Source organism: Semicossyphus pulcher, unplaced genomic scaffold (genome assembly GCF_022749685.1).
Source record: "Semicossyphus pulcher isolate SPU_LCO1_2020_fin unplaced genomic scaffold, fSemPul1.0.p SCAF_18, whole genome shotgun sequence".
Lineage (NCBI taxonomy): Eukaryota > Metazoa > Chordata > Actinopteri > Labriformes > Labridae > Semicossyphus > Semicossyphus pulcher.
Window position 1 is genome coordinate 5,804,998 of NW_027211691.1, and position 8,586 is coordinate 5,813,583.

At 39.9% G+C, this 8,586-nt stretch overlaps 4 non-coding genes across 4 annotated transcripts; all 4 read left to right on the plus strand.

Moving 5' to 3' along the window:
* Positions 1-3,573: 3,573 nt before the first annotated feature.
* Positions 3,574-3,655, plus strand: trnas-cga (transfer RNA serine (anticodon CGA)). The gene has a single exon. It is a non-coding gene; the product is annotated as a tRNA-Ser (tRNA).
* Positions 3,656-4,268: 613 nt separating this feature from the next.
* trnas-cga (transfer RNA serine (anticodon CGA)) lies at positions 4,269-4,350 on the plus strand. The gene has a single exon. It is a non-coding gene; the product is annotated as a tRNA-Ser (tRNA).
* Positions 4,351-4,640: 290 nt separating this feature from the next.
* trnas-cga (transfer RNA serine (anticodon CGA)) lies at positions 4,641-4,722 on the plus strand. The gene has a single exon. It is a non-coding gene; the product is annotated as a tRNA-Ser (tRNA).
* A 2,695-nt stretch (positions 4,723-7,417) lies between these two features.
* trnas-cga (transfer RNA serine (anticodon CGA)) lies at positions 7,418-7,499 on the plus strand. The gene has a single exon. It is a non-coding gene; the product is annotated as a tRNA-Ser (tRNA).
* Positions 7,500-8,586: the final 1,087 nt, after the last annotated feature.

Below are 8,586 nucleotides of genomic sequence, written 5' to 3' on the forward strand. Positions count from 1 at the left end.
CTGCTCCATTTCCATCATTAATATGTATAATGTAGGACCAGAATGCAGCTTGGATCTAATTTAATAACTTTTTCTTCCTCCTGCTAACTTTCAGAAGTAGAGAAAGATTAGAAAAAACACAAACAAAAACACTAAATAAAATAAGGGAAAGATACATAAAGTAAAGGAGAGGTAAGATTATTTACGTATGAGAAAAAAGGCCGCTATTTTAACCAGATGAATCTCTTTGCAAAAAACATAACGTTACATTTTTTAGCCAGGAAGTAGTAGAAGGTGAATTTCGGGTACGAGAATACGTCCACCAGCTATGACTGAGGCAAAAGCAACAACATCAGAATCACTCTAAATGCAATCTCCGAAGCATCGGCTATCGTCTGAGATAGAGATAGCCTCTGGGAGTGAGGGCAAACTTTTCAGGCATTCCGGTTTAGCCAGCGGTGAGTGATAAACAACTTCCACCCAATACTTCCTTTTCTGTGCGCTGCATTGTTTACAGTCAGACCAGCAACTTGAGAAGCAACAGTGTGTTCACGTGAAAAGCAGGCGAAATTTGCCCCTCCTCCTAGCGGTCTGTTTCAGCTTGGAGCACCTGTTCATCTGTTTCTGGTGAGTCTTAGTTTCACTGTAAACAGCCTGAGTGCAGCCTCTGTGTAACTTACTAATTTCAGCTGTATGAAACTGAAAAAAAACATTTTCTTGTCATTTACTTTTATTAACAGGTCTAAAGTTTGCCAAAATACCATCATGATGCAGGTTTGTAAACGTAAAAATGCAACCTTCTGGTCTAGTCTGTCCTCAAGAGAAGAAGAAAACTACTTTTAAAATGCTTATTTGTTGAATGGACGTCACATCGATCATTTCTGATGCATTTGAGGAAGTCAGGGAAATCTAAACGCTGCTCTAGTGACACAGTGTCAAATTAATTTGTCACTTAATTTGAAATGTTTTGACTTGTAATGAATTGTTAGCTGCACTCGCGTGCAGATGTCTCTTAATAGAGATGAATAAGAAGCAGAAACATCGTCAGAGGACCAATGATAGGAGCCGAGATGGCGTGATTGCACAAACTGTTTTTCTTGCATACATCAAAGCCTGCTGATATGTGATTGGTCAATAGTACTTGGACTACAAATGTACTTACCATACTAAAATCCAGTCATGTGCCTACTGATTCTAAATTTTTTATGTCGAATATTGTAATCAAAATATTGAGGGAGTTGTAATATTAAGGGCATCGCTTAGTGTATTAAAGTAAGATGACTCAGCTAATTTTGAACAGGACATAAATATAAGAGTATGACCTGAAATCCTTCAGCAGACTGAAGACCTGATTTTGTATAGTTTCTAATAAACTTTTAGAACATGGCTATATTTAGTAATACCTTTAAATGACGAAGAGAAAAAAGTATATGCTCAATCCTCATAATTGGCAAAGATAACACTTTATCAGGACGCATTCCAAATGGCTTGGAATTGTCATATTTTTCACCACAGACGGTGAATGAGAGTGAATGTAAACTCATCTGCTGCATATTCATCACCGTCTGAAAACTGTCCCAGACTGTTGCCTTGCATTGTGGGACATTTGATTCTACAGAAGAAGCTCTTTCACTGTTGAAAACACTGAAGCGAGAAAATTTTGGCAACATCAGACTGCATCATGTTTATAGATGTGTCTTTGGTGGCACGCAGCATGCATATTGAAGTCCTAATTCCTTTTCTGCTGCAAACTTGTGGCTCACCAGAGAGCCGAGTGCCTCCTTGGAAACAGTTCAATTTTTAACAGGCTAGAAAGGCCTAAACCCAACAGACTAAACCCAGAGAGAGAGGGAGGGAGAGATTAAGACTGAGAAAGCAAAGAGAGCATCGTTGGAATGCAAAAATGAATGAAGTAAAAGCAAACTCCAACACTAAATATCAGACCTCAACTCTGAACCTGCAAGAAACATGAATTTAAAATAGGCTACATATAAACACAATGCAGAGAAAGCGTTTCTTTGCATATAAACTGCTCTCAAACAGCTTCTGTCAGAGTGTTTGCTACTTCACGAGCACAGTTCTGAATTTGAAATCAATACACCTCCACTTAAATAATCCAAAACTGCATCACAGCCACAGTACAATGGTGCTTCTCTTTCTCTCGCTCCTTCTTGAATCCTTGTAACCTTTTCAAGTTGCCTGTCAGAGCAGAATATTGTTTAGTCCACTGGGGTCCATGGATTCAGGAAGCTCCACCTTCTGAGACAGTAAGATACAGTATGTGTATGGAAGGGTTATTAAAGATCAAAGTCTCTTGCTGATCTCATAGGCCAACCCAGCCTCTATGTGTACCCTGACCCACTTATTATATAAAAGGGAGCCATTAAGTCACATTAAGAACATCAAACATTGGAGGTACTGCATCTACTATTAAAATGGAGGACAGCATGTCGGTGCAGCAGCTGCTGTCTCTGAATTATTGCTTCAAAGACTTACAGCACTGTAGAACTCTCCCTGGCAGTACATTGTTCACCTGGTACAGAGGTAGTAAACTGACCCAGGTGTGTCAATAATTCAATTGTCTTAGTCCCTCCTAAAGTAGTATTATGCTAACTAATGTTGTATTTATAGAAGTGTATCACAAAATCAGCAAATACTTTGATAATATATCAAGAAATAAAGTTGATAGAGGTTGCAGAAGTTGATAATGACAAAAAGAGGCACAATCAACAAAGAAAATGAAATAAAATCAACTAGTAAATATGAGCAACATCTTCGATTAAGTCTAAATAAACCTCAAAGACATTTTTTGGTTGAATTAATATCAGGGCAGTAACAACTTACTTAGGTTATATGCCTAGAGAAATTTTGCTTATCTTGAGTTGATGTTCACCAGTTTAAAATGGGCCTTATCTCATGAGACTGAGTGGTTAAGGCGATGGACTCAAAATCCATTGGGGTCCCCCCCGCAGGTTCGTATCCTGCCAACAACGGCTTCTCTCATGTGTTTATACCAACTCTCATGACCATCTTGTAACCTAAGCTGTTGGAAAAAAATAGAATTTCCTCAGCAGCCAAGAAATGGAGCTCTAAATCCAAGTCAGTGGCCCAGGTGAAGTCAATAGAGTCAAGCCATACAATGGAAAAAAGGCCATTAAATGACCTTTAGATATCCTGTAACAGTGACTAAACCTTCTGAATTGTTCATAACTTCATAGACGCACAGTATCTACTGCCTAGTCACATAGCTATTTGTAAACAATCTGTAAGGTTACGTTTTACTCTTTCCCCTTGGCTCCTTAATTGTTTCAAACTCTCATTAATCTCTGACCTTGGTTCGATTCCTAGCAGCAATTGCTAGCATGGAGACTTGTGGATGTATCAGTTTGGTTAGAATAATGCTTTAAAATCTTTCTACTACAAAGACTTCTACACAATGTCGCTTGGAGATCAGGGCCAAACCAACTTGCACAGGCTATATTACAAGGGAATTTTCTTGGATCGGTCTTAACCAGATAACCATGATTTTGTACTTTGTCTTTAAAATCTCTAATAAATACAAAAGATATGTGTAGAAGAAGCTTTGTGAATGTGGTTGTTGTGGCCGAGTGGTTAAGGCGATGGACTCGAAATCCATTGGGGTCTCCCCGCGCAGGTTCGAATCCTGCCAACAACGGTTTCTTTCATCTGTTTCTACCAACTTTCAGGACTATCTTGTAACCTGAAACGGCATTGAGACTTGTGGATGTATTAATATGATTAGAACAATGTCTGAAAGTCTTTCTACTGCTATGACATCTACACAATATCACTTGGAGATCGGGGCACAGTATCTTTCATCTACTTCTACCAACTCTCATGACCATCTTGTAACCTGAACTGTTGGAAAAAGTTAGAATTTCCTCAGCAGCCAAGAAATGGAGCTCCAAATCCAAGTCAGTGGATGAGGTGAAGTCAATAGCAATCGCAGCAAAGCTTTGTTTGTCTGCTATCATTGAGACTCGTGGATGTGTCAGTTTGCTTATAATAATGTCTGGAAATCTTTCTACTATGACTTCTACACAATGCCACTTGGAGATCACAGCCAGACCAAATTGCACTTGCTTCATACTTTGTCTTAAACAGGAGTTCAAACCTCCAACAAATACAACAGGGATGTGTAGAAGTAGCTCAGTGAATGTGGTTATCGTGGTCGAGTGGTTATGGACTCGAAATCAATTAGGGTCTCCCGGCGCAGGTTCGAACCCTGCCAACAACGAGAGATGTGTAGAAGTTATTAAGTGCATGTGGTTGTTGTGGCCGAGTGGTTAAGGCGATGGACTCGAAATCCATTGGGGTTGCCCTGCGCAGGTTCGAATCCTGCCAACAACGTTTTCTTTCATTTGTTTCTACAAACTCTGATGACCGTCTTGTAATCTGAGCCAGCATGGAGACTTGTGGATGTATCAGTTTGGTTAGAGTAATGTTTGAAAATATTTTTACTACTATGACTTCTACATAATGCAACTTGGAGATCAAGACCAAACCAACTTGCACAGCCCATATTAAAAGAGGCTTTTCTTGGATCGGTCTTTGAAAACCATTTTGTACTTTGTCTTTAACATGAGTTAAAATCTCCAACACATACAAAAGATATGTGTAGAAGAAGCTTTGTGAGTGTGGTTGTTGTGGCCGAGTGGTTAAGGCGATGGACTCGAAATCCATTGGGATCTCCCCGCGCAGGTTCAAATCCTGCCAACAACGGTTTCTTTCAGGTGTTTCTACCAACTCTCATGACCATCTTGTAACTTAAACTGTTGGAAAAAGTTAGAATTTTGTTAGCTGCCAAGAAATGGAGTTCCAAATCCAAGTCAGCGGACGAGGTGAAGTCAGTAGAGTCAAGCCATTCATCATAATGGAAAAAGGCACTGGTGCCTTCTGAATTGTTCATAACTTCATAGATGCACAGTATCTACTCTGTTCGCAGCCCAGTCACTTGCAGAAGAATCTGTACAGTTACTTTTCACCCTTTCCCCCTAGCTTCTTCATTCTTTCATACTGTCAGTATTCTCTGACCTGGGTTGCAGCAAGCACAGCAAAGCTTTGTTTGTCTGCTATCGTTGAGACACATGGATGTATCACTTTGCTTGGAATAATGTCCGGAAATCTTTCTACAACTATGACTTCTACACAATGCCACTTGGAGATTAGGTCTCCCCGCGCAGGTTCGAATCCTGCCAACGTTTTCTTTCATATGTTTCTACAAACTCTCATGACCGTCTAACCTGAACCAGCATGGAGACTTGTGGATGTATCAGTTTGGTTAGAGTAATGTTTGAAAATATTTTTACTACTATGACCTCTACACAATGCAACTTGGAGATCAAGGCCAAACCAACTTGCACAGCCCATATTAAAAGAGGCTAATCTTAGATTGGTCTTAGATAACCATGATTTTGTACTTTGTCTTAAACAGGAGTTAAAATCTCCAACAAATACAACAGAGATGTGCAGAAATAGCTCAGTGAATGTGGTTATTGTGGTCAAGTGGTTAAGGCGATGGATTCGAACTCATTGTCTCTCCATGCAGGTTCGAATCCTGCAAACGATGACATTTCATGTGTTTCTGCCAACACTTATGACCATCACGTACCCTGAAGAATAAAAAAAGGTTTGCAGCTCCTGAAACGCCATGGAGTATCTTAAAAGGCTGAAACACCAAATTCAACTCGAGATGTGGACAAGATGAAGCCTGGGTTACTTTGATTTCTGTATTATGATGATCAGCTTAGAATCAGAGAAAAACATCTAGAGAAGTACCTGGTAACAAGAGCATGTTGGGTCCAGTAGAGCCAAGCCATACAATGAGGTAAAATTAGGCTTAGATAATTCTAGGTATCCTATAACAAGGTCATCTGAATTGTTCTGGATTAAATATGTGCAGTTTCACTCCCATAGCGGCCCAGTCATTTAGACATGTTGATCTAAATTCCCTCTTTTTTCTCCCTCCCCTTAGCTCCTGGATTCTTTCACACCCTCATCCTCCTTTCTCAGTCAACTTAGGGTAAATGCTGAGTTAGCACTACTTCTTTATCTTCAGCAAGGGATGTATAGTTGTCCCCAGTTTGGCTTTGACAAAAGACAAATTTAAACAAATACAACAGAGATGTGTCAGTATGAATCAGGGCACACTGACGGACACACACCTGAGACAACCCAGCTGAGAAGCTCATGTAATGTGGGTGTTGTGGCCGAGTGGTTAAGGGATTGTACTCGAAGTCTATTGGGGTCTTCCTGCTCAGGGTTCAAACCCTGCTAACAACAATTTCTTTCATATGGTTCCGCCATCTTTCATGACAATCACGTCTGTCAAATCTTCTCTTCCACAGTGTAGAATCGTCCTAAGGACTGAAGCTTCAAATCCAACTTAGTGGACGAGATAGAGTTCAGTAGAGTCATGCCATACACTGGGGTGGAAATGAGGCCAGGTATCCTATACCATGAACTAAAAAGTCTTCTGATTTATTCTAAACTTAATATGAAAAGAGCATTCACTCTGATAGCTTCCAAGTCACTCAACTGTTTGCTGAAGAATATAGTTTACAATAGTTCCAGATGCGTTGATTTATATATTCCCTATCTTCTCTCCTTTCCCTTAGCTCCTTGTTCCTTTCACACTCACATCCTCCTGCCTCAGTCAACTTGTGAATGATGAAGTGCAGAGTTGGCAGCTAAGTCTGTCTCTAGTGGTGGTATAGTGTTGAGCATAGCTGTGCTCCAAGCAGTTGAGCGAAGTTCAAATCCCAGCCATCAGAGCTATGCTTTGTTTGTCAATGTTGGAGACATGGTTAGAAACAGGTCTGAAATTCTTCTGTCTTCTACATTATACCAGTTTGGGATTAGGGCAAGAATAACTTGGATATGCAATTTTTCTATTAAAACAAGAGGCTTATCTTGGATTGGTGTTTACCAGTTTAAGATGGCTTCACAAAATTACAGCTGTCTTAGAACCACCATGATTATCTGCTTAGGCTTTAACAAAATTTAAAATTTAAACAAAAACAACAGAGATGTGTAAATATTAGCCAGTAAAGGCTGACAAACAAACAACTAAAGTTGTAAAGAGCCAAGTGGTTAAGAAAATGGAGTAGAAATCCATTAGGGGCTTCCCACGCATGTTCAAGTCCTGCCAACAATGATGTCTTTCATATTTTACTGCCAACATTAATGAACCTAATATAACATTAATAATCTGAAAAGGTTCAACACTCCTGCTGTTCCTCAACAGCCAATTAATAACTTCATGGCTGGATTTTCAATTCCAACTCAAAAATACAGCTTTCCATACCACCATGAATTTTTGCTTTATCCCTAACAGGAGTTAAAATGTCCAACAAATACAAGAGTCAATATTGCCCAGGGAAAGTTGACAAACACCTGAAGTCACGCATGAATCAAGGTTGTTGTGGCCGAGTGGTCAAGGCGATGGACTCGAAATCCATTGGGGTCTCCCCGTGTAGGTTCGAATCCTGCCAACAACATTTTCTTGCATTTATGACATCTTACATGACCTCACTCAAGGTGAGTCCAGCAGAGTCATGATCTTGATAAGCCATGCTTGTTTGTTAGAAGTGTGGATGAATCTGTGTGATTAGAAAACAGGTTCGGAAATCTTTTGTCTCCTATGACTTTTACACTATACCAAAACTGTGGCTGTTGTGGCCGAGTGGTTAAGTGGTTAAATCCATTGGGGTCTCTTCGTGCAGGTTTGAATGCTGCCAACGATTTCTTGAATTTGTGCGTGTATACCAACTCTCATGAACATCAAGTATCCCGGAAAAACACACTAGTTCCAAACAGGAAAACTATTACTGTTATATAAAACTCTAACATTTCATATACTTGATCCAGATTTTAAACAATGCTTGTGTCGACATGTTAATGATGTCTGCAGTTTCACGAAATGAAACCTAATGGAGTGAGTGTACTGTACCCTGTTACAACTGTCTCCAGTCTCCCTACATGTTGAACAGTCTGCCTCAGCTAACTCAGAGCAGTGCTCGCCTGCACCGTAGAATAATGGCCCAACAAGATCTGTTCAAGTCACACTTAATTATGACAAAGACTCTTTAGGGATGGCTTGTAGGTTTACTAATTAGACTTTGCAGCAGGCACAGCACAAAGGCCCAGCCTCCAGAAGCAAATGATTGGCCGGCGTCCTATCACGCGGCCACCAGCCTAAGAATAATCAGTTCCTCACAGCATGTATGTTGGGTAAATGATCAATATGTCACATCTTTGTTTCATCAGAAATATATAAATAAAAATTACATTTAAGTGGCTGTTTGGAGATAAAGAGTATCATTTATGTATGTGCGCCTCATTTTCTCAGCACTGCAGATAAGACAATTTGACATGAAGCGAGATCAAAGAAGACATCAACCATGAAGGTTGTTATGTGGTATGGAAATATGGGATCATTCTTTCACACGTGTAGGAAGCACCTCCATTAGATCTGCTAAGGAAGGAGAGGCTGAAGGTTATGACACAAAAGGAAAAAAGGAAAAAGGCAAACTGATTATGAGTTATATAAAGATAGAAAAAGTCTCATTATCTCCCCCTTGTTCT